This window comes from Ambystoma mexicanum, chromosome 2p (assembly GCF_040938575.1).
Source record: "Ambystoma mexicanum isolate Mex_15411 chromosome 2p, UKY_AmexF1_1, whole genome shotgun sequence".
Classification (NCBI taxonomy): Eukaryota; Metazoa; Chordata; class Amphibia; order Caudata; family Ambystomatidae; genus Ambystoma; species Ambystoma mexicanum.
This window is the reverse complement of record NC_090923.1, coordinates 1,068,066,450-1,068,092,683: the sequence shown is the minus strand read 5'-3', so window position 1 is coordinate 1,068,092,683 and position 26,234 is coordinate 1,068,066,450. Positions and strand designations below refer to the sequence as shown.

Here is a 26,234-nt window from a genome sequence, read left to right as displayed (position 1 = left end):
TCATGTCCCACCAGAAACAAACGCAATATTACGGCCGAAGCAATTATGCCCCTTCTCATCCCTACACTTATTGAACTTTCAAACACAAACAACCCAAGCATCCTTGCAGACACATACAATTCCTCCATGCGCAAAGCTATTGACCTAGTAGCACCTCTCAAAATACGCAAAGGCAAACCAAGAGCCCACATCAACTCATGGTTCACTCCTGAGTTAAAAGCACTCCGCTCAGAAAAAAGAAAACTCGAAACCCTTTGGAAACACACACCTTCACCAGAGAACAAAACTAACAAGTATCCATCTCCGCCAAATACAAAAAACAAATGATCCGCACCAAACGACACACTTACAATAACAGAATAAACCAAGCAGGCTCCAGTACGAAAGAACTCTTCACTATACTACGAGAGATGGAATCACCTAATCCACTCCCGGACACATGCCAAAAAGACAAACTCTGGTGCACGGACATCCAATCCGCCCTCTACTGACCAAAGTAGCAGACAAACGTAGACTACTCACTAACCACGCCTCCATCGTACCTTCCACCGAAGTACAAAACCACTTACCATCAACACCACAGCACCTTGGCTTTAAATTCTCTAAGGTCTCAGTACCGAAAGTACAGAAAATGATAACCTCCTTGAAACCATCGAACTGTCAGGGCAACAGCTGCCCAGCTCAGATCATCAAGGACGCGGCCAGAGACCTGGCACCATTCTTCACCAAACTTAATAATTCCTCATTTTCCAGTGGCATAGTACCCAGTAACTTGAAGGAATCCTTGGAGCTTCTGCTGCTCAAAAAACAAACACTAGACCCCTCCATCCCCACAAACTACAGACCGATTACCACGATTACCACGGTCCCGTTTCTGTTAAAGATCTTGGACAGGGTTGCATACTTGCAAATTTAGGACTATCTCGAGGTCAACAAACTCTTGGGAACCCGACAATCTGGCTTTAGATCACAACATGGGACTGAAACCGCCCTTGTTGACTAAAAGTCAGATTGACGACCTTAAGGACAAAGGTAAACTCGCCGTCCTGCTCCTATTGGACCTTTCAGCAGCGTTTGACCTTGTGGATCACAAGGTCCTATGTGACCACCTGGCACCAGCTACCTACTTCTCCAAGTCGGCCATCACCTGGATTGAATTGTTCCTCAACAATAGGACCATGCGGTCTACTGAACCACTGCAGCAGCTGACCCCATACCCATTACCTGTGGTGTGCCCCAAGGTTCTTGCGTCTCGCCCACTTTGTATAATATCTTTACAAAGCCTTTATTTGATGTACTGGATCGTCTGGGTGTCACCTACACTAATTATGCAGATGACTCCCAGATGCTCCTACCCCCCCTCAGGCATCTATGACACAGATGTACGTTGTGTAAATGAAATTTACTCCATCATTCAGGCATGGATGGCCACTCATGGCCTATGTATGAATGATAAGACGGAACTACTACTAGTAGGCTCCACAGCCAATCTAATCAAATTAAGCCCCAACTACAATACTTTCAACATAGATGGCAATAACATTACCATTGCCAAAGCAGTAAAAACACTTGGTTTTTACGTTGACGCAACTTCCAACCTCAGTAAATAAGTAAACTCAACAGCCTCAGCCACTGCCTACACAGGCAAACTAATAATAGCCTGCAGACCCATGCTCACCACAGACAATTGCCTCACATTAGCCAGAGCTCTCATATGCTCTATACTTGACTATTGGAATGGCCTCTACCTGGGTGCCAACAAAACAATAATAAACAAACTCCAGACTCTACAGAACAATGCCCTCAGAGCTGCATTAAACATACCCAGAAACACACACATCTCAGTCACAGGGAAACAACACAAATGGCTCTCTATAAACGAAAAGATTGATCTCAAGACACTATGTCTCACCTTCAAAACGCTGAACCACACAGCCCACCCCCCATCTCTCTGAAAAATGTACCAAGAGATCCTCCACAAGAATTACCAGATCTTCAGACACCTTCTGTTTGACGGTCCCGATATACAACCTAAAAAGATCTGGTGCCTTAAGTTTCCCGGTTCTAGCCTTGCAACTCTGGAACTCCCTCCCTGCTGACATCAGAGCTACACAAGTATTTGATAACTTCAGGAGTAGCATCATCTCTTGGATACTCAGCAGAAATTAACTCACAGTCACTTAGACCTACTGGACCTCCTTCCGCACCCACCTTCTGGCTCACACCCTCCTGTCTCTCCCTACCTCACCCTTACTTTCCTCATAGTATCAACTATCTACCTCTATCCTCTATAGTAAGCCTTCCTCATGTGTACACTTCAAATGATACCTATCTGTGTTGTGCCTTGCTCCCATTTTTACGATGCATGTACCATAAATTCGGCACTATCTGTATGCCCTGTATTTGTTACCATGTATGAAAAGTGCCCAGATACCCCTGGGTCAGGCACGCTATATAAATAAAATAAACAAACAAAACAAACAAAACCCGACCCTCAGTAGCGTGGTGGTTCACATGTTGAGGCCGGGGGGCATGTGAAGAATTCAACCATCCACATGGTGGAGGCGCACTCGCCTGGGTGTTTTTGAAATTATTAAATAAATGGAATGATGGTAGACCGACCTCAGGAAAATGTGAGGGGCTAATCCATACAGATTTTCCAATGTGATGGTAGACCGACATCACGAAAAGGTGTGGGACTAGTCCACACACATTTTCCAATGCTCACACCACAGCCCAAGCATAGACCGTGTGCTCTGGCCTGCACAAACCCTACAGGCACAGTCCGCCCTGTCATATGATGCAATCCCAAGCAGGGGGAGGACAAACATCTCCCTGCTATGGTGAGCCTCCTGCCATGGTGAGCCTAATTAACTAACAAAGGCTTCAAGGATCCACCCTGCTCTTTTGTTAGGCCCTGCCCCTGGTGGCAGTGATTGGGGGCACTTCAAACAGAACCACACTGCGCTGAAAACACACATTTTGGAAAACAAAACAGAATTTTAATCAAAGAGGACAACCGAAAAGTGTTTCAACCTCACGCTCTTCTTCCAGGCTGTTGTGACAACAGTTTGGCAAAATAAGACAAAATGATTTAAAAGTACACACATTGGAAATGCCCAAATTACATAACATAAAATTGCATCATTAGGAAACATGAAGCACAGACATAAGGGGCATGAAGGTTGGAAAGATAAACATAATTGCCATCACAAAACATTCCAACCAAACAAGATGTCAAAATGAAATATAATGAATATTCATCAACCGTCCATTAGTCGGACATGCACATAGCAAATGTAAAAATACCACCAAGTCAAATCAGAAACAAGGAAAAGAGCAAAGAGACAATCAAAAAAGGGGGAGACAAAAACAAATTTAGATCAATTTGCATAATTCATGAAGATAAACAATCAGTTTGCTGCACTTAGGTGACATCTGAGCCAAGTTAATGATTGGCACACTCAATCATGCATGCAGGCAAGTGCCCCCACAACCTGCGTGCAGTGACAGTTTAAAAACTCACCCTTAAATTTGGCAAGAATAATCCTGATTGGTGATTGTGGGCATTCAAAAACTAGGAGGTTGTGACCATTTTCCAAATTCCTCAAATAAAGCACACTGCCTGTTAGTCCACACAAAGTAATGACGAACAATGTCAGATGGTTTTCTTTGAGCAAAAATTAATGGGTTGGTGAATCCAACTACCATAAGTAAGCCAGCACCTTGTAGTTAAATAGATGCAGACCTGGGAAAGTTTCTGCAAGTTCTACCCATAGGTTGGGTAATGGTGAGGAACTGGAAGAATGGTGGACAACTATATATAACGTGTTATGGTGCATGTCACCATTGCACTTAGAGTAAACCCGCCGCACACCGCGTGCGAGGTAAACATACCTGCAATAGTCGGACCACAAAAACAAACAAGTAAATTATAACAGGATCTATTGTACCGTATAAACAGAGTTTGTCGAGACTCACATTTGTGTATGCACACATAACCTGTTGCTAACACCTACCTCTATTGAGCAGCCTGTGGCATATCTGTGCATCCCCTTGGCGTCTTGCACAGAACCATCGATCAGCACTGAGACAATGATTCCGGACCCAGAGCCACTGTGTGGGCAAGCCTGCAGCCGTTCGTCCAGCTTCGCTCTCCGAACCTTCATACCACCTGATACCCTCAGCGACTCCTGCCTCAAACTGTCACAGAAGCCTGCAAAGTGCCCTGAAGCAGACTCAACACTGTCAAACACCAAGAACATCTACGGCACAAGGTATATTGTGGTTCTGTCCCCATTGTCCTACACAGAAGGCCCCTAGAAACATTGTAAGATCCATTGCTCCCTTTGTGCGAAAGCCAAGAAACCTTAACAAACTGTTGTGGTTATTAACCATACCAACTACCCTCCTTTCAGTATCCTGGATGCATCCCCTTTCCTTCTTTGAAACTGCCTGTCCTCTGCATTCCTTTTCAGGTTCAGTTGTATTTCGTAGTGTTGTTAGACTGTCCGTTGTGATTAATAAAGAAGATATTTTTAATACAACCATGACTGTACACTCTTTATCATTGGGTAATAATTGTATATTCTCTGTGTTGCAACTAACCAACGATCCACAACCTTTCGGAGATAAGCCTGCCGTTCCGTCCATGTTACCAGAATTGGACAAGGAGGTTATTAATTTGCTTGTTATTCCAATCTTTTCAGATTCTTTCTGGTGTGTTAGACATGTGGGCTGATGGTTTAGAAACCAATATTCACCCCTGGACCACTTTTACCCAAGAATTTGATTCGTCACAGCTAAGCCACCAGAGCCCCTGCCCTGCGGACCTTACAGTCACTATCAGCTAGCAGCCCTCCTCATGCCTAATAGATTGACACGCAGGAATACAAAGTTCACTACCGACTTACAGCTGGAGTACGGTGTGGAGGACGGAGGAGTGAACTGGTCATAGCTTGTTTGCTGCCTCTCCTGGCAGAGTGCCCTGGTATCGCACCTTTGACACAAAACCTTGGCACCACATGATTATGGCAAGGACAGAATCTCCATCTTTTTATTGAACAGATGGTGACATGTACTTCTATGATATGGCAAGTCCCCCTGACCCCCAAAGTCTGTAACCATTGGTGGCTTGCGACTACTGGTGGATGCTGACAACGTTCAGATTTCCTTTGCCATTTGCTGGGTACCTGCTCAGCATGCTGCCTTGATGAACAAGGTGCTTAGAATCAGGAGGGAAATCCAGGGTGCACCGGGTTATGAATCTAAACGTGCGGCCTCTACCTCTTCCCGGAATAGAACAATAATATTAAACAGTGAGGTAGAGAAAATCTGCAGCCTATAATGTAGCGCAATGGGTCATTGTACAAAAATACCAAAAATAAACTTTACTGTATAGATGTTAAAATTAATTAACAAATTATTTAAAAAACAATACATTCCAATACTTAAATAACGCATACAGTTATTTAAATAGTGACTCTCAAGTGAAGAGACTTGAAGCACAACAGAAAATCTTTCAAAATGTATTAAACAAATATTACACTAATTGCAAGACAGTGACTCGTCACAAGTTATCAATTTAATAAGAATCCCTCCCAGCCACTGGGAGCCAGTGCAGAGGTTTCAGTCCTGGAGAGATACGATCCCTGGGCTTGAGGCCAAGGATAAGTCTCGCAGTTCTGTTCTGGATAAGTTGCAGAGGGCAGAGAGTAGAGGCAGGCAGATTTAGATAGAGGCAGTTACAATAGTCCAGCCTATTGAGAACCAGGGCTCTGGAGACAGTGAGCTTCGGGGGGAAAAAGAGGAAAGGAAGAATACCTTTGAGGATGTGCAGCTGGTAGTGTGATTTCTTAGAGACGTCACAGATGTGAGGAGAGAAGGAGAGTGTGGAGTCGAAGATGACCCCAAGGTTTTTGGCCTTGCAGGTGGGAGTAGGAAGAGGGCCTAGAGAGGCTGGCCAGAGAGATGCAGGGAAGGAGGGGGTAGGTGTACCGATGAGTAGAATCTCAGTCTTACTGGCATTAAGGCAGAGGTCATTGGCAGCACACCACTCCTGGATGGCAGACAGACAGTCAGAGATGAGGGAAGGAGAGGAGGAGGCATAGGGCAGCCTAAAAATGAGCTGGGTATCATCCGCATAGCACTGAAAGTTGGGGCAGAGAGAGGCGATGCGGTGGGCAAGGAGTGCTAGGTATTGGTTGAACAGCCAGGGAGAGAGGTTCGACCCCTGGGGGACACCACAGGTAGAGAAAAAGATATCAGAGAGGAAGGACCCAAGTTGGACCTGGGAGGGTCGGTCGGAGAGGAAAGAAGTCAGCCACGCCGGAGCCTGACCAGTGATACCCAGGTTATCACGGAGACGGTTGAGCAGGATGGCATGGTTGACAGTGTTAAAGGCAGAAGAGAGATCAAGCAAGATGAGAACACAAGGGGTGTTGGAATCAAGGTTGGAGAGCAGGTCTTCACAGATGTTCAGGAGAGCAGTTTCCGTGCTTTTGGCAGCTATGAAGCCAGACTGATGGTCATGAAGACAGCCAACAGATTCAGTGTGGAGATTAAGCTGGGAGATGGCGAGTTTCTCCAGGAGTTTACCAAGGAAGGGAGTTATGGAGATAGGGCGATAGTTAGCCGGGCAGGAGGGGTCAGCAGAGGGTTTCTTAAGAAGAGGGTGCACAAGGGAGTGCTTCAGGGGGGATGGGAAGACTCCAGTGGCGAAGGAGTGATTGCAGAAATCGGCCAGTGCGGGAGCCAGGGAGTCGAAGTGGTCCTTGATAGTTTTGGAGGAACAGGGGTAAACCTGTTTCGACGAGACTGTCATAGATCGGACTTTTCTAGAAACCTCATCTGCAGAGAAATGGGGAAAGGAAGAGAAGATAGGAGGGGGGTTAACTGCAGAAGGGCCAGTGGAAGAGCAGAAAATGGAAGGAGGGGGCGATAGGAGGAGAGTGAGGACAGGATGTCCTGAGTTTTAGAAATGAAGTGAGAAGCCAGTGCCGTGCAGATGGCCTGGGAAGGGACAGGAGAGGTAGAGACTGCGGCCGGATTGGCAAGTTCCTTGCAGATTTTAAAGAGTTCAGCTGAGTTGTTGGATGCCGCAGAGATACGGGCTTGGATATGGGCTCTCTTCTTGGTTAGGACAGAGAGCCGTTATTGCCCTTGGAGCAGGCGGCAGGCCAGTTTGTCAGAAGGTGTACATGAAGTGAGCCATTTCCTCTTGGCCACCCTGCACTTGCGTTTTAGGGTGGCGAGGTCTGAGTCGCACCAGGAGTTGCACTTGGCCTTGGGCTTCAGGCGGATTCTCATGACAGGGGCAAGGATATCAAGGGTATCAGATATAGCAGAGTGGAGCGTACAGTGGGCTGCGTCAGGGTGAGAGCCAGCCAAAGGTGGAGGAGGGGGAGAGAAAGTGGCGGCGAAAGCCTCACCTGACACGCGCTTCATGGGTCGGATGACCGAGAAGGTGGGTGGCAGTGATGGAAGTGGCTTGGCCTGAGGGGTAGGGAGGGTGAGGTGGGAGGAGAGGAGAAAGTTATCACTCCAGGAGAGATGAGTGGAGAGAGGGACAGAGAGGGGAAGGTCTGATGAAACCAGAACATCCAGAGTGTGCCCTGCAGAGTGAGTTGGGAGAGAGGGGAGAATGGTGAGTGAGAGAGAGTCGCAAAGGTCACAAAAAAGTACTGAGGGAGGACAGGAGGCATCCAGGTGGATGTTGAAATCTCCAAGAAGGAGGAGTTGAGTGGTTAAGGCCAGGAGTGAGGAGGAGAGGTCCGCCCACTCAGCGAGGCAGGAGGAGAGTTGACCAGGTGGCCGATAGATAGACACCACAGTAAGGGAATGGCTAGGGGAGAGAAAGAGCCTGCAGACGAGGCATTCGAAAGAGGGGTAGGACTGCATAGGAATGACAGAGGTGAAAATCCACTCTGGGAAGATCAGGGCTACACCTCCTCCCGAACGGTTGGACCTGGGTGCGGAGAGGATCTTGTAGCCGTCTGGTAGGAGCGTGTCAAAGCAGGTGGCAGAGCTGGCAGTGTACCATGTCTCGGTCAGACCAAGGACATCGAGGTCGAGTTCCTCCAGGAGCCGGCAGATATCAGAGGAGTGTTTGACAGCAGAGTGAGAGTTAAGAGTGGCAATATGGAGGGGATTGTCAGCCTTGAAGGACTACCGGGGAGTGGTACAGGTCAGAGGTACGCCTTTCGGAGGTGTAGAAGGAACCCGAGATGGAGCAGAGAGGGAAGGAGAAGGCAAGATAGTGGAGGAGGGGATAGAGTGGGGGGGCAAGGTTGCCGAGGAAAGGGGAGAGGGGACTGCAGGAGAGGAAAGGAAATTGATGAGACGCGGGAAGCATCTATCAAAGAGGTGAAGGTTAGCCTGAGGGCCTTGGACCAAGACTGTCCCATTTGAATGAACATTAATGATGACCTTGGAGGAATGGAAGGAGGCCAGGAGGGCGTCCCAACGGGTGCCACCATTAATGGCTTGCTCGATTGCACACATGCAATTGCGTGCAGCAATCAGCTGATAACCGTGTCACGAAAAAGTGGCATGACCAAAAGGATTCTTGACTATTTTTAAAGTCACAGTCACAATGTCCTTTTAATGAAGTCCAAGCAAAACGAACAGCATAACAGGCAAAAGCAGGAAGCCTCAGCCAACTCCTCCATAGCGCTCACTCGATGGCTCACTTGACTGCTTTTTATAAATTTTCACATGTATAAATAACGTTTATTTGTGCTATTTTTGTACAATGACCCATTGCGCTACATTATAGGCTGCAGATTTTCTCGACCTCACTGTTTAATATTATAGATGGACATGGTACCTTTGGAAAGCAGACCTAGTCGCAATGCTAAAGTGAGCTAGAATGTGTACGGGTTCAATAAACAAAGGACTTCAAAGACACAGTGGCCAAACATTTTTATGAAAAACATACGTTAAACAATGTAGGCTTCTAGATAATGGTGGTGTGGAGGATGTTTTGCGACTGAGTGGAGGTGGTGACTGTAAAGAAAGAATCCTACAACTCAGTCATTTTTGGATATATTTTCTTATTCCAGACAGCCCCATGGATTGAACGAAAAACTTGGTTCTGGCTGTCACAGCTAAAAAAACACATTTATTTGTGTATCTGAAAGTGAAGACTCTGCACCCGTTCACACCAAGGAACATTTGAAGTATTTGTAAGCAGGGGGCAGTGGTGGCTTTGCTGAAACAAATTGGAATTTAAATAGAATTACATAAAGAACATCTGACACAGAGTTGTTGCGATAAAGTCATCAAGGAAGAAAGAGGGACATGCCTCCGCTGCACCTAATTGCCTGGATGGATCTGGTTCGGTTTTGGGTTGCCATTTAGAGCACCACCTCAAGAGACTTAGGCCCTTATTCAGAAGGCGTTTTTCAACAGGGTTTTGCCATGATAAAAACACTTCTGTGAATTAGGCCCTAAGACTGTTAAAAAACTAAAAGCACCTTCTAAAAACTATTATTTACTGCACAGATATTTCCTGTTGAAATGTACAACTGGGGAGCAACTTATACAACCAAAGTTCTGCTCAGGTTGTACTTGTTTCACTGAAGCTATATTTCAGAACACGATTTAACTATCAATTGCGGGTGTGTTTTTTTCCGTATGCTGTGGGGTTTGCTGCAAGCCTATTTAGGGATTAACATTGGCTATCGGATCCAAAAGTTACATGGCAAGAAAAACTACAATGAGAAGAGGACCTTTGAATGAAAGACTACGTTCCTGATTAAAATTATGTCAAGATCGTGGACTTTGGTAATGGAAATGAAAGAATGACTGAAGCTTTCAGCAAGGCTTCTCTAGTTCCAGGTTGGCAACTATACTGCAGGGAGAGAGGACTGCCAGAACAGGATTGTGAAGGTGAGATTTAGCATGGTAAAATGATGCTGCCCACAGGGTCGGACTAGCCCTTCGGCCGTTCGGCCCATGCCCAGGCCGATCCAAGGCCCTGGTGGTTGGTCTACTCTATGTGGGCTGGCGTTCGTGTGGCTCAGGGTTGGCTGGCTTGCCTGCGGGCAGCAGGCTGCTGCCCACTCAGCAGCCAGCTTGCGCCTCAGCACAGCAGATGCATTCATCAAAGAAAGGTAACACAAAAGTGTTACCTTTCTTTGATGAATGCATCAAATAGGCGTGATGGCTTGGCAGTGGCCTGGGCCCTGAGCGGATCCGGTGACAGCGTGGCACCAGTTGTAACCAGAAGCCGCTCTTTCTGTTGTGATTGATTGCATACATTTAGCCTATTGGGCCATGGGGATAGATTTCAGCACATGACTGCTGTCCTAGGAGACCTTGGCTTTGCAGAAAGTGCAGGCTGGAGGTACAAAGACGTTTCCCTTCATGGCTGTTTCTCGCTTGTGCATGAGTCGGACTCGGTAGGTGAGGGTGGCAGCTGGTGAGTGGGCCATCGTAGAGACCCTAGCTTTAATTTGCAGTTGTGATGCTTCTGTTCAGTCTTGCTTCGCTTTGGTTTACCAGGTAGCTTGTTGCTTGAATTGTACGCAATAGAAATGCCTGATTGTGACCGGACACTGCATCCCTGCGCTTGGGTTTCTCTGCGGTGTCCAGTGTACAGTATGGTGAGGTGCCCCAGTCAGACATGCTCTCTGCGGATACTATTTCTGCGGGCATAGACTAGATGCCACAGAGATTTCTGCAGACGTGTACGTGAACTGAATGGATTTACCGGGTGTGGTGGGATTGCATAGCTCTTAGTATGAACAGGTCGTAAAAATCAAGCATTCGCAGTCCACAGAGCTAGCTTTTGAGGTGGCAGTTTTCTTTAGAGTCATTGTTTCACACCCGATCATGTCCTGTGTGCTTTGGATGACAAACCCTGTGCCCCTTTACAGACTATGCTAGCTAGCTTGCAACAACAAAGCTGGAGGACTGCACTCTCAGCTCGTGGCCCGAGGCACGGGCGGGGAGCAGGAGAGGCTGAGGAGGACACCTCAGGCAGCAGCATGGACGGAAATGCCTGTATCGCCTTCCCCACATAGCAACGAAGGGACTGGAAGGGCTGCGCTGTGCGTTTTGACGGATTGACTCCAATGAAGATGGTAAGGAACTGTCCCTTCTACCAGGTTCATCAGCAGTGGCACTCAGGTCAGAGTCCCAGCCCCCTCTACTTAGTCCTCGGTGTCCCCTGTCTTCGAGATGCTTTCCGAGGCACCTGAATAAGCATCCATTTCAGACTATGCATTTTGCTTTTCGCAAGTTGCAGCAACAGCATGTTTTTTTCTGCCGTTGTCTCTGTTATGATCATCTCAAGACATTCCATTTCGGTGTCCTCGGTCACTTGACAAAATCCTTGTGCCTAAAAGCTTGTGTGCAGTGTAGAAATATTTGACCATAGCACATCAAGTGGCCATTGACTTCATTGTGCCACAATGAATGCTTTGTTGTAATGTGTCTATCTTTCCCATCTCCCTGGCATGATGTCAGGATGTTTGTTTGCATGTATGAGGTAACGAGTGCTCAGCCTCAGAGTTTGGTATGTCCTGTGAGTGTGTTGCTTTCCCTATTTTGTCAACCTCTGAAGCCTGAAAAGTAGATGCATGCAGGCTTGACATGCGGCCAAATTTGCACCAGGCCTGCAGATGAACTTAACTGGTCTGTTGTTAAATCTCAGTTACCAGTTTAATGGTATCCAGTGGATAACAATTGCTCATTTTAATATAGTCGATATGATAGCTCAGTGGGCTGAGCGCTCGCTGCTGCAATGCGTGTGTGATCTGCAGGTTGCATGTTCGAATTCCAGCAAGGCCATCTCTGCCTTTCATCCTAATGAGGTCGATAAATGAGTACCAACACAGGTTGGGTGATATTGTATGCAGATTTGTTCTATAAAAAAAGAGCTTAAGTGTAAGTGCTATACAATAACATAGTATAATTTGGCCTTGGACGTCTGCTTGCATTCACAGTAATTTTACAATATGGATCTATACACACAGATATTAATGATACATATAGTGATCCATGCTTGTATGCAAAGTTATGTTATTTTATGAGTTGTGTTGTAATGTAACAGACACATGAACCCTCCATAAGTAGCATTTTCTGTAAAGTTGTGAATTGACGATTCATGGATGATGGTTTGAGGGCCACTTTTTCTGAGGCGAGGGATGGACCACTTTATTGAGGCGAGGGGTGAGCTCCTTTTTTTGGGTGTCCGGGCCTATTTCTTGTCCCAGTCCGACCCTGGATGCCCACTGTTTGTAATTCTTGAAATGGGGCGTGCACAGTTAGAGAGACGACGTGTGATTTCAATCACAACATTTTGGAGATAAATTGATTGCTTTTCTAGAAGAAACTTTTTTTTTTTACTAGGCTTCAATCAAAGCACACACACCGTTACTGGTGTATTGCAGCGTCTGCGGTACAATTGTGCGGCCCTACAGTATTTGTATAATATCCTGCTCCCACCACGGCCAAGAATCTTATTGTCTGAAAGGCATAATCCTTCAATAGTTCGCTGAAGTAGTGTGAACACACCTGATAAACAACAATCGCAACTGCCTTTGAACTATTTCAACCTAGCCAGTGCGCATGATTGTTAAATGATGCCCGCTTTCCAGCATTAAATTAATATGCAGCTAATTCTCTAGCCTAAACCCACAGCAAGGTGAACAGCTCTTGCCACTCCCCTGAACGAATCATTACAGAATGTAGGAGATTTTGTGTATCCTTCTATGAAACAGTTCTACTGTGGACCCTTCTGAATTGTTAATATTAAACTGCTCTCAGTTATAACCACCTGTGATGGACATTGGTAGTGTCGTAGCTCTGATGTTTCTGTGTCTATCAGTTGTTTAGTTTGGGCTAGTAGGTGGCACTTGCTACAAGCTGAAACTTTTGCATTAGAGAACAGATAGGGAGAAATAGCATATGAGGAGGGACACAAAGCTTGCAGGTGCTGTTTGGTTATTTGCCCGCGCATTGACTTCCCAAGTCCATGCTAACCCCTGTGGCCATTCCCACCCAGTTCCTGCCCCTTCCCGCCCAAAAAAACTTCTCCTGGGATTTCATTGAGCTTGCTTTAATCAAGCTTTGCCATCAAATGTTGCATTGAAAGTGTCTGCCAGTGTTTATTCAAAGCAGTCTTCTGAGAGTTAACGACTTACACCCCGATTCATGGAATTATTTGCGCGTAAAACACACATTTGCACGCCAATCTTCCCGAAAATCCCCATACCTCAAACAGGGATTTTCGGGCAGAAAGGCACGCAAATGTGCGTTTTACGCGCAAATAATTCCATGAATCAGGCCAATTGGAGCTGTAAATGGGCAACTGGAGCAATACACATGTCAACCACGCCGGTCTTCAGCTACTCCATTTATGAGCACCATGTAAGCCCTTCACTCAAGTCCTGTTAAATACAAACATTGGCAAAGCCAACGGTTTTGGCTTGTGTATACGTATTAGCCAAGTGCCTTTCTGATGCCTACACAAAAACCCAAACTGCTGGCATTGTCAACGCTTGTTTTACTTGTGTTCCTCACCTATTCACCTATTTAATCTTGGCTTTGGAAGCGCAAAACAGGGCTACAGTTAATCTTTTGAAATCAAAGAATTGTACTCCCTGTTTTCTAAATAATTTTTTAGGCATAATTAATGTAGATAGATTTCAGTTTATTAAAACAAAACAAAAAATAATTTTAAAAACGGTATATTTTGTAATCCTGACTTCTTTGCACATAGTAATTCAGGGGAATTAAAAAGATGTGCTGTTACCTTAAAGTTCCTCTTCAGGTCAGGCAGTAATGGTATTAGAGCTCCTGCGTGTGACACAGCTCTGTGGGTAGCAGTGATCCCAACATATCTATGGAGTATTTGCTGCTTACTGTGATGGCAGCATCTGGTTCTGCAAGTGATGCCTTCTACCGTCTGTAGACAAAATAACATCATTATGGCGATACACCCCATGGCTTTCTAGCAGAGTGCAAGGGCTGTTTCTGAGAGCTCAGGGTCGTTAATGTGAAGTCCTTCGCCTGTGTCGTCCGACGCAGGCAGGGATCAAGGCCTTGTTTGGCGGCCACACATAAAACACACCAACATTCTTGTAAGTGCTCTACTCACACAGTGTCCGTTTCGGCGCACGTGCATCCTTTACTTATCTCCCCTCCTCTTCCTCACACCTCGTGGGTCGGGCTGCCCCTCCTATCACGTGATGCTGGGAAGTGGACTACACTACATTACCCTAAAACCTGCATTTGTAAAAGAATACTAGTATAGTAACTCAACAGTTCACTGAGCGATCTCCTGGGGTCTCTAGCATGTCCATCACCGTGGCCCTTCCTCCCGGTAGTATACCCCATTCAGTACATACCCTCGCAGTCAGAGGCTGTTCTCTCTTCTCCTCCTCTTCTCTCTGGGTGGCCAGCTTCTTCTTGGGGTGCTAGGACTGGTCCCTTCATGCACCTCCAGAGTAACATATATCTCGGCCGTTCCTTCACCGTCTGTGGCTTCTTCAGGGGGAACTGGCCTTTCCTCACCCCTTGGGGTTTCTGCCACGCTCTCTTTCCACATTGTCGGTGGCACTTTTCGGAAATGGATATGTTGCGGGTGACAACCTCTTGTGCTCGGGTTGCGGTCACCGTGGTGTGGTTAGTCTCTGTGACAGTCCAGGGGTGGGACTCGTATAACATTGCCATCTTATTGGGTGGGGTTCGGTTCTTACTAAGACAGGGACTCCTGTTTTGAGTTCTGTGTGTTGGGCCCGGCTCTCCTTGTTGTGCTGTCTCGATGTCCTCTCGACTTGTTCCATGTCTATCTCGGGCACCACCCAGTTTGAGTGTACAGGCCATTCTGCTTGGATTGGCACTCTGAATATCAGTTCTGCCGGGCTTATTCGAGTGGCCGTGTGAGGGCTCTGAGGATAAGACCACAGGAAGCGATACACCGCCGGTAGCCACAGCTGTTTTGGTCCTCTGTGATTTGTATGACTTTGTTTAGTGATCCCATGAACCTCTTGGTATCTCCATTAGCCTGGTGCCAGCACGGGGTAATTCTATGGTGGCTTATGTTGAGGTTCTCCCAAACGTTCCACAGCTCACGACTGGTAAATGGGGGTCCGTTGTCACTGTTCACTTTACTAGGTTGGCCGTTTGCTGCAAACATTTTCTCTATGGAGGTTATAACTGAGGATGCATCTGTGGACTTCACGGGTTCTACTTCTAGATATCGGCTGAATTCGTGAACAACCACCAGTAGATAGCTTTCGTTTTATATACTGTGCAAACGTCCACGCTGATTGACTCCTATCTTTTTGGGCTTCTGGGGGCACTGGCTATGGGTTACTGGGCCATTTGTCACAGGGAGAATTTACATGCTACACAGGTCTCTATGAGGGCTAGGACCTGCTTCTGAATCCTGGGCATCCAGACTCGGGATTTGAGGTATGCCTTGGTCTTCACGACTCATTGGTGTCCTTCGTGGGCCAATTGGAGTGCCCGTTCCTCCAGCACCTCGGGCATTATGATGCAGAGTTTTAGAATGACCCCTTCAGCTGAGATAGTTAATTCATTTCGGGTCCCAAATAGGGCTTGCAACATTTCTTGCGCTGCTGTAGTGTGGTGCGCCACAGCTGACAAAAAGTTCTTCCAGTCTCCTGATTGTATTGTTTGTTTAGCTCGTTGCAGACACAGGTCTTTTCCCGTTTCTTCCACTATTTCAGGTAGCGTCATTGCTTTTGGGCAAGCACAGGTTACTATGTGGTACACATGTTCTTCAGTCTCTTGCGCGTGTTCTCGCTCTTGTTGTGTTGCTGGTCGTGGGTGCTGGGACAGATAGAGGGGTTGTCTGCTCCCGCTCGGTATTTTACTTTTAAGTCAAATGGCTGCAGTTGTAGCATCCACTTTTCCAGACGCGCTGGTGGGTGCAATGCTGGTCCCTTGAATAACAGGGTGGGGCCAGACGCTGTCTCGATGATCCCTATGTTTTCTAACTTCTCCAGTTCTGCTTCGACTTCTTTGCGTAGGTGAAATGGGATGCAACAGTGTGTTACTGCTTGGGCTCAGTGGTCAGGTCAATGTGTTGCTTGACTGTCCGCCGTTTTAGATGCCCAATCCCTTGCAACAACTTGCCATGTTTTCCCAATAGGCTATCAATCTTTGGCGGAATTCGAAGTGCATCAATTTGAGTTTTTCCGCTGTACTGCAGCTTATGAGGGTCTCCATCCCCATTTCGACCACGTAAATGCGGGTTCTACATGTATCCCCATTTCGACCACGTAAATGCGGTTGCTGCATGTTACCGGAATGACCCTACTACAGGCAGGGGCTCCTTGCATCCGTGGGTCAAAAGCTGTACTTTCGTGTTCTGTAATTGAGGTAAGAGTTTGAAACCTTCAAATCCCACCATGGGCTTTACGTTTACAGTCGCCCCAGTGTCTATCACTACCTTTGTGGGGATTCCGTCTACTAGGATCAGACGCGTTGTTTGTGTGGTTTTCTTCTTGCCCTGCACCTTCCTGTCTGGCTCAAAGGTTCGCTACATTTTTTGAGCTGATTGCTTGGCCTTTCAGGTGAAGATTCTTCTGATGCCTCTTCTTCTTCACTGTCACTGAATTGCTTTGGATCTTTTGCTACTGCTCTTGATTATCCTTTGTCACATCGCTTGTACGTGTCAGTGCTTGATCGCTCCCGGCCTCCTTCTGAGGGGGTGGGTTCAGGCAAACGGCTGAAAAGTGGTTGAGTTGTTTGTATTTTTGGCAGGTGGCTCCCAGGACCGGACAGAGTTCCCCTCTAGGGCAGGGGCCTCCACACCATTTGTGGGATTCTTGTCGCCTGTCCTGCCGGCATGGCAGGAAGTTGATGGTTCTTTTCCATCCGGGCTTGGATCTGAGGGCTGCAATGTTTTCTTCTTCCCTGGAGTTATCAATCGGCACCCTGCTCATGGCTACTTCTTTTGCTGCGACTTGCTCGTCTCTGTGTTCCATCTGTCGTCCCTTCGCTAAGATTCAATCTTTCAGATGGAAGCGTTCATAGTCTGGATTTAATTCTGGTTTGAACTTCCCATTAAGGGCCGTCTTCGCTGCTTCATAGTCATCAGCTTGTACTGTTTGGTAGGGCGTTAAATAACCTCAGTGCAAATGTACCTAGGTTGAGCATGAGTAGCATCCAAATCTTTTCTGCGTCTGATTTTCTTGGCCTTGACATGCAGCTCAAACTGCAGTAGCCACAGTTCCCATTGCAGTTCGGCCCCTGTTCCATATGGGTCAAACAGCTGCATGAAAGCGCCATGGGTTGCGTCCAAGCCTGGGACGGGCCCTTCGTGTTCTGTGGACACTCCTCTCGCTCTCCTAGGGGTACTCCCCCTGGCTGAGCTATCCATCAATGCTGCGTGTGCTTCTTCCTCCACGGATGTCAGTGGGTTATCTGTGGTCGTTCTATGCTGCCCCTTGATGACTCGTGTTTTCCACACACAGGACGTGGCAGCTGGTGCGCTGAACTGATGTACTAGAAGTCAGCAGGTGTTCCTTGGCCTAATTCACTTCTCCAGCATGCGCTGTTACTTGGGGAGTGCTGCTTGTTCAGGCTGTGCACCAGTGCGGCCGATTGTGATTTCAGTTGTGTCTGTGGGCCTCTCTTGTCTGCTGCCGGTGGATAACCCTCCTACGTACTTGCCGTGGGCCTCCCTCTGCCAATGTGCTCTTGGCTTCTTCATGCAGGTTAGTCACCCACCTTCATGTTGAGGTTCCTGTGCGCACCCAGGTGTGGTGGGGGAGGGGGCAGGCAGCTTAGACCGCTCTGTCTAACTGCGCAGTGCTGCGCTCAGTCTCTCCTCCCAGTCGTGGCGTTAAATCCATCTGCGTTGTTCGCGCCAGCGTTACCGTTCCTCACTCCGGCTCCACTGCAGTTGCAGACTCCTCCTGGGCCACTGTGCTTCTCCTACGTTGTGTCTGTGGTACCTTAGGAGCCTCAGCTGACAATTGCTGTTGTGGGGGTGCCTCACGGCGATGCAAAGCTGGCACTGGTGTCACAGCACGGGGTCAGACACTAATCCTCGTCGCCAATGTGAAGTCCCTTGCCTGTGTCGTCGGACTCAGGCAGGGGTCAAGATCTTGTTTCGCGGCCACAGATAAAACACACCAACGCTCGTCTAAGTTCTCTACTCGCACTTTGTCCGTTTCCGGCGCAAAGGATTCTTTATTTCTTATCTCCCCTCCCCTTCCTCACACCACGTGGGTCAGGCTCCTCCTCCCATCACGTGATGCTGGGAAGTGGACTACACCACAGTTAGCAGCTGACGCAGCCAGCCATCATGGGGTTTATTACAATTAGCATCCTGGGATAACATTTGTGGAACTATGGCCCAATTAGAGAAAAGAGGGCCACAGGGTACCTCTTTTCTCAATTGGGCAAAGTCTCTCTCATGGAACTGGAGACCTGAACTCCACGTGGAGCCCCTCTTATATTTCTATGGAACGAGGGAAGGAAGGAGAAGAGAGGAGGAGGTGACAAAGAGGGCAGGCGGGTGAGCGTGCCCAAACAGTCATGGGCTTGCTTCAAACGCATGCTTACAGCATCAGGTGCAGCCTGTGTGTGGGGCAACCCAATTGGCTGCGTCACCCACTCGAGTGCTAAAGTACATTCAGCGGATTGCAGAAGGCAGGACTCTTTCCAAGACTGCAGTGGCTCAACTTCTCCTGTAGACTCTGTCTAGTGCCAAGAGGCCACAGGGCATTGAACATCGCGTGACACAAAAGCTTTTTGCATTACATGCATTGGCCCTTTCCTCTATTTACTCTGACCTGTGCCAATCTCCATCTTCATTGTTTGTGTTCTCAGAATAGGGTAATGTAACTGCAACCAACGCTGGACGTTTTGTTGGCTGCTTTCAGCAGTGGGCAGATTGTGACTTTGTTGTTCTGCGACTATGCGTCACAATTACTGGACCTCCTGTCAAGTGGACATCTCTTCTGCCTGTGGGTAAATCCGAGGTTTTTTTACCAGCAGGAAAAGTGACATTTTGTGCCACTGTATATATACCTTTTTGGTGGGCCTCAGTCTGCAGACTACATCGGAATTGTTGTGTGCTGCTCTGGATTTTATGTCTGGGATTCTGTGCCCAGTTCTGCATGTCTCACCTTGAGTGCTATTCCCACTTCTGAAGGTCATATCTGGAGTACTGTCTACAGCTGTGGAGGCCTCATCGGCGGCCTTCTCACTTCTGTCTAGCTCCGAAGCCATGAACTGGAGTACTATGTCCCGTTCTGGAGAACTCGCAAAGAATATTGTGTCCAATTCTGAAGACACCAGCTGTAGGTATGTGTCCAGTAGTAGAGCCCATATCTGCAGCACTCTGCGTATCTGATAAAAACGTCCACTGTTGCATTGGGTCCAAGAAGAGAGTCCACATCCAAGTCTGCATCTCTGCGGCCATACTCTTTAATATCTGCAAGGAGCTGGCCAATCCTTCTGCAGTCTCCACCTCTCCTGTTCCCTCCCAGGCCCTCTGTACGGCCCGGACTTCTCACTTCACTACCAAAACTCAGGACATCCTGTCTTTGCTCTCCTCTTCCTCCCCCTCTACCACTCTCGCCCCACCCCCCCTCCGGCTGACTCTCCCTCTCCTCCTCCTTGCTCCTCTTTCTTTCTGATAACACCTGATTATGTTTCTGGATAAGTCCAAATAGGTGCTCTCCTGCTCCTCCAGAACCATCAAGGGCCACATTGACACCCTCACTCCAGCCTTGGTCGATTTCTACAATTACTCTTTCGCCACTTGTGCTTGCCCCTCTCTCATCAAGCACTCCCTTGTGCACCCCCTCCTTAAAAAAATATTCTGCCGATCCTACCTGTCCAGCCAACTAACGCTGATCTCTAGCACTCCTTTCCTGGGCAAACCTCAGGAAAAGCTTTCCATCTCCCAGCTTACTCTCCATGCAGAAACTGTTGTCTGTCTCCGTGACCACCAGTCTGGCTTCAGAGCAGCCAGAGGCACAGAAACTGCTCTCCTGAACACCTGTGAAGATCTGCTCTCCAATCTCGACACCAGCACCCCTTCTGTCCTCATCCTCCTTGACCTTTCCTCTGCTTTCAACATGGTCAATCACACTATCCTGATCAACCGACTACGCGAAAACCTGGGCATCACAAATCAGGCCATAGAGTGGCTGACCTCTTTCCTCTTGGACCGACCCTCTCAGGACCAACTTGGGTCCTTTCTCTCCAACACCTCTCTCTCTCTCCACATGTGGTGTTCCCGCATGTCTCTAACCTCTCACCCTGGCTTTTCAATCTCTGTGTGGCCCCTCTGGCCCACCTACCTCCACCTTCTGCTCTAACTTTCAGTGTTATGCAGATGACAGGCAGCTCTCTTTCCGGCGCCCTACAGCTTCCTCTCCTCTCTCGCACATTCCAGAGTATCTATCCGCAATTAGGAGAATTGCGCCTCCAACGATCTCTGCCTTAATGCCAGTAAGACAGAGATCCTTCTCATTGGGAACCCTGCTCCCGCTTCATCTCGCTCACTCTGGCTGCCCTCCATGGGCCCTCTTACTCCTCCTTCCTGTGAGAAGACTGGTCACAGCCAAAGACATGTGTTCACTATATTTACAGTATGGAGCATTTATAAAAAGGGGCGTGGCGGTGTGATTAGAAGGCCTCCCTTTTAGGAACATAATTACTGGCGTTGTTTTAACATTGATAACACAAAAGCGAAGGCTTCCACACCCTGGCAGATGGCATCTCGTCACATTGACGCTCTGTCTACCTACAGAAATAGCCACAATGGATAAGTATGAGCATCATGGTAGCTTGTTGCCATAGCAGGCAGTTGATATTGATATTTTATTTGTATTGCGCTCATACACCAGTGAATCAGACCGCGACAAGGCAAGGGAGGGGAGGGGAACAAGGGAGAACAACAACAATGATCTTACTAGGCCCGGTGACATTGAGAACACGCAAGTGCAAGGGAGAGGAAGAAGGGGAAAAGTGCTGAGCAAGGAGAAGAATAAATAAATAAAAACAAAATTAAAACAATAAATAAATAAGAGCAACAAAACAGAGGTAGTTCAGACAGCAAGTGGGAAGTGCTAGGTATAGGGCAACTGACAGAATGTGCCAGATAAGTGCAGAAAAACAGGTGGGGGAACTGTAGGGTTACAGATACAGACACCAGTGCAAGGGATTGCCAGACGGCAGTGTGGGTGGGTTGAAAGGGGGAACAGGTACCTGGGCCAGAAAGTCAGAGGGTGACCAGGTGCACGATGCCAAGAAGGAACAGATCAGCAGGGGAGAGGAAGAGAGAAGGCAGAAGCAATGAGGAAGGTCTTGAGGGGCTTACGGAACCAGAGAATGGTTCTCCTCATGTTTAAGAGTGGCAAGGAGGCTGTTCCAGAGGGAGGCCACAGCCGAAGGCAGAGATCAACCCCCAGCTTGTTTCTTAGAAAAGCGACTGACCCTGAGGGAGTTAGAGGTGGAGGAGTGAAGAGCTCAGGAGGGAAGGTATTTAGGGAGGGAGAGCTGACGGTATTTTGGGCCCAGGCCCCAGAAAGCCTTTTGGACAATGCAAAGGGTCTTGAAAATAATCCTTGCAGCCACTGGGAGCCAATGGAGAGATTTCTGGGCTGGAGAGATACAATCCTAAGGCTAAGGCCAAGGACAAGTTTCACAGCCCTGTTCTGGATAAGTTGCAAAGAGCGGAGAGTAGAAGCAGGTAGATTTAGAAAGAGGCTGTGGCAATGGTCCAACCTAGAGAGAACCAGGGTTCAAGAGACAGAGAGCTTCTGGGGGAAGGAGAGGAAAGGTAGAATACCTCTGAGGAGGTGCAGTAGGAAGTTGGATTTTTTTGAGACATGGGAGATGTGTGCAGAGAAGGAAAGCGTGGAGTCAAAGATGACCCAGAGGTTCTTAGCCTGACAGGTGGGGGTAGGAAGCGGGCCAAGGGAGGCCGGCCAGAGAGCGACAGGAAAGGAGGGTGAAGGTGTGCCGATGAGGAGGATGTCCGGCTTGCTGGCATTCAGGCAGAGATCGTTGGCGGCACACCAATCCTGAACGGCAGATAGGCAGTCAGAGATGAGAGAAGGAGAAGAGGTGGTCGAGGGAAGCCTGAAAATTTGTTGTGTCATCCGCATAGCACTGGAAGTTGGAGCAGAAAATGGCAATGCAGTGGGCAAGAGTTGCCAGGTATTGGTTGAAAAGCCAGGGAGAGAGGTTAGATCCCTGGGGAACACCACAGGTAGAAAGGGAGATAGATGAAAGGAAGGGTCGGTCAGAGAGGAAATAGATCAGCCAGGCCAGAGCCTGGTGAGTGATACCCAGGTTGTCACGGAGACGGTTGAGCTGGATTCTATGGTTGGCCATGTCGAAGGCAGAAGTGAGATCAAGTAGGATGAGGACAGAGGCGGTGTTAGAGTCAAGGTTAGAGAGTAGATCTTCGCAGATGTTCAGGAGAGCAGTTTCCGTGCTTCTGGCCGCTCTAAAGCCAGACTGATGGTCATGGAGATAACCAACAGAGTCAGAGTGGAGGTTCAGCTGGGAGATGGCAAGCTTTTCCAGATGTTTTCCCAGAAAAGGAGTAATGAAGATTGGCCAATAGTAAGCCAGGCAAGAAGGGTTGGCTGTGTGCTTTTTGATAAGAGGGTGCACAAGAGTGTGCTTAAGAGGGGAGGGGAGGGGAAGGCTCCTGACGCAAAGGAGTGGTTGCAGAAATCTGCCAGGGCAGGAGCAAGGGTGTCAATGTGGTCCTTGATGGTTTTGGAGGAACAGGGAAGAGCCTGTTTTAATGAGACTTTCATAGATCAGACTTGTCTAGAGACCTTGTCAGGGGGAAAAGAGAGGGAAGGACGAGAAAGTGAGAGGGGGTGGCTGTAGGAGGGCCAGAGTTTACAAAAGGAGAGGGGACGAGGGAGGGAGGGGACGAGAGTGTGGACAGGATATCCTGGGTTTTTGAGATGAAGTAAGAGGCAAGGGCTGTGCAGAGGGTCTGGGAGGTGACAGGAGGGGTAGAGACTCCAGCAGGATTGGCCAGCTCCTTGCATATTTTAAAGAGTTCAGCCGAGTTGTTAGATGCCGCAGAGACACGGGCTTGGATGTGGGATCTCTTTTTAGTGTGGACAGAGAGTTGGTAATGCCTTTGGAGTAGGCGATGGGCCAGTTTGTCAGAGGATGAACATGAAGTCCTTCATTTCCTCTCAGCCACCAGTTATAGCTGACTGTGCCAGCCTGGTCCTGGGTAAAAGAACATTGTCCTACAAGAGCAATGATAGTAAGACACATGTCTGTGAAATGCTGATGTCTCCCCGCCTTTTTTAAAGCATAGTGTTGTGCATGCCAGTGCTGAGTCAAGACTTTACCACATTGAGGTCCTAGGCAGAGCAATCTGCATCAAACAGAGAATACACAACACATCAGTGCTGCTCAGATGCCGATGGGGTTGTGAAACTGTTTTCAGGAAGTAACACATGGCTGACTCTGCCTCAGCCCTGCTGTCATTTCAAAAGCACTGGACTATCAGAACATCTCCCACTTGGCCCCGTACGGGAGCCCCTTTCTTGATGGGTCCATGGTAAGGTTCCACGGGCTGGGTTGCAACTGGTGCAGTTTATAAGTTGTCTCATTTCACAACCCATCACACCACGCAACGTATGATTCGTAAGGATCCATGGTAGTATTAAGAGGTCTGCTGACCAGAAGGTCTTTTAGCAGAACGTAGTATGGTGCTCTGCTAGAAACAGGATTAGGGAGATAATCATGTATATGCCTTGTATGACTTATTAGTGTTTGTAAACCAAGAAGCCTATACCAGTGGAGACAAATGTGGACTGCCATTGCCAAACGGGGGTCTCAAAAAGGCTGACACACTGGTGTACCTTGGGTAAGAACTAAAGAACTAGAAAAGTGAGCCAACACCATGCCAGCAAAGCTTCCAGCTCTGTGATCTAAGGACCAGTTGTAATGGGCTGTGTCCTCTCCTCCTATGCACCTGGTGCACCTTGCTTTCCCTCATTAAGAACTGGAGCACTAGCATTGTGTGCCTTGGAGGCCCTGGACACCAGTTGCCAATGTGTCTGCTTTCTGCATGCGCACTATCATTACTACACAATGTATTGACAAAAGAAAAACTCTGGTTCTCTCCTTATCGTACGACTGCTCTTGACATGAGTACATTTCAAACCTTTTGGGATCCAACGCTTCTTTTGGACACAAGAACAAGTCAGGCCCTTCCTGCCTTAAACACCATTTTGACATAAGTCAAAACAAGGCCTATCCAGCCCTTACAACTGCTCTTCACCCATGTTAAACGTATGCCCCTCTCGGAATGAGTAAAAAAGCAGACCTCACTGGAACTTAAAACTCCCATTGAAACAAAACGTAGGGCCCCCAGGCACTTGCAACTCATAGTGACTTATGTAAAACTAAGGCTTCTCCAGCTCCAGTACCTCCTCTCAACATATTTAATATTCAGGCTTTTCCTTACTCTTAAGTTATTTTCAGCATAAATAAAATGCAGGTCTCCTATCTTGACATATGTAACTCGTAGCTCTCCAGGCGTTAAAACACCTATTGACAAAACTCGGGCCCCTCCATCTTTAATAACCCCTCGCTACATAAGTAAAACTCATGCCCCTTTACCCACAATAGCTCTTCTCTACTCCTCTCTACATAGGTAAAGCTCGTGCCCCTTTATCCCCAATAGCTCTTCTCTACTCCTCTCTACATAGGTAAAGCTCATGCCCCTTTATCCCCAATAGCTCTTCTCTACTCCTCTCTACATAAGTAAAGCTCATGCCCCTTTATCCTCAATAGCTCTTCTCTACTCCTCTCTACATAAGTAAAGCTCCTGCCCCTTTATCCCCAATAGCTCTTCTCTACTCCTCTCTACATAGGTAAAACTCACGCCCCTTTATCCACGATAGCTTCTCTTTACTCCTCTCTACATACGTAAATCTCAGGACCCTCCAGCCCCAATAACTATGTGCTACATATGTAAACCTCGGGTCCCTCCAGCCCCCATAACTCATCTCTACTCCGCTCCACTTACGTAAACCTCGGGTAGCTCCAGCCCCAATAACTCCTCTTTATATAGTAAAAACACAGGCCCCAACAACTCTTCTTTACTCCACTCTACAGAAGTAAAACTCAGGCCATCTAGCCTCGATAACGCCTTTCTACATAAGTACATCTCATGCCCATCCTGACTCAATAGCTCCTCTCTACATACGTGAAGCATGAATACCTCCAGCCTCAATAACTCTGCCTCAATATATTTAAAACTCAGGCATTTCAATCCCCTTGGGATTTTTTTAGCATAAGTAAGGCTCTCATCTTGACAGATGTTAAACTTCGAACGATCCAGCCATTAAAATTCCTCTTGACAAGAGGAAACCTCAGGCCCTCAGCCCCAATAACCCCTCTCAATTTAAGAGAAACTCAGGCCGCTCCAGCTCTACAAACCCATCTCTACAGAAGTAAAACTCCGGCCCCTCATGCCCAAATAACACTTCTATACTCATCTCTGCATAAGTAATACTCAGGCCCTTCCAGCCCCAACAATTCCTCTCTACATATGTAAAACTCATGACCCATCAGCCCCAATAACTCCCCTCTACTACTTTCTACTTAAGTAAAACTCATGCTCATCCAGCTCCAATAGCTTCTCTCTACATAAGTAAAACTCGGCTATATCCAGCCTCAATAACTCCTCTCTATTCCTCTCTACCGAGGTAAAACCCAGGTGCCGGTAACCCCAACAACTCCTCTATGCATAATTAAAACCTGGGCCCCTCCAGCCTCAATAACGCCTCTCAACATATTTAAAACACAGGCGTTTCAACCCCCTTGAGTTCTTTTCAGCATAGATGAAAGGCAGGATTCTCTTCTTGCCATATGTAAAACTCAGAGTGGTCCCGCCTTTAAAAGTCCTATTTACATGCGTAAACCTCAGGCCCTCTAGTCCCAATAACCCCTCTCCATTTAAGTGAAACTCAGGCCCTCTCTACAGAAGTCCAACAGAGGCCCATCCAGCCTCAATAACTCCGCTCTACTCCTCTCTACATAAGAAAAAAGTCAGGCGCAGCTAGCCCCACTCCTCTCTACAGTTTCTAAGTGTGGGACTGAAAAAGCTCCTGGAAACGTCAACATTGATGCAATTTAGAAAAGATGGGTTTTCAATGTTCTACGGAAGAATAAGAAGCTGTCTGTTTTAAGGATACCAACAGGGGGAGGTACCATACTCTGGCGGCAGGGATGCCACT

The 26,234-nt window shown here is 47.7% G+C and overlaps 1 protein-coding gene across 1 annotated transcript in view; it reads right to left on the bottom strand.

Annotated features, from left to right (window-relative positions):
- LOC138567115 (muscarinic acetylcholine receptor M1-like) overlaps positions 1-26,234 on the bottom strand; it is a 266,034-nt gene that overhangs the window by 154,470 nt on the left and 85,330 nt on the right. The window lies entirely within an intron of this gene.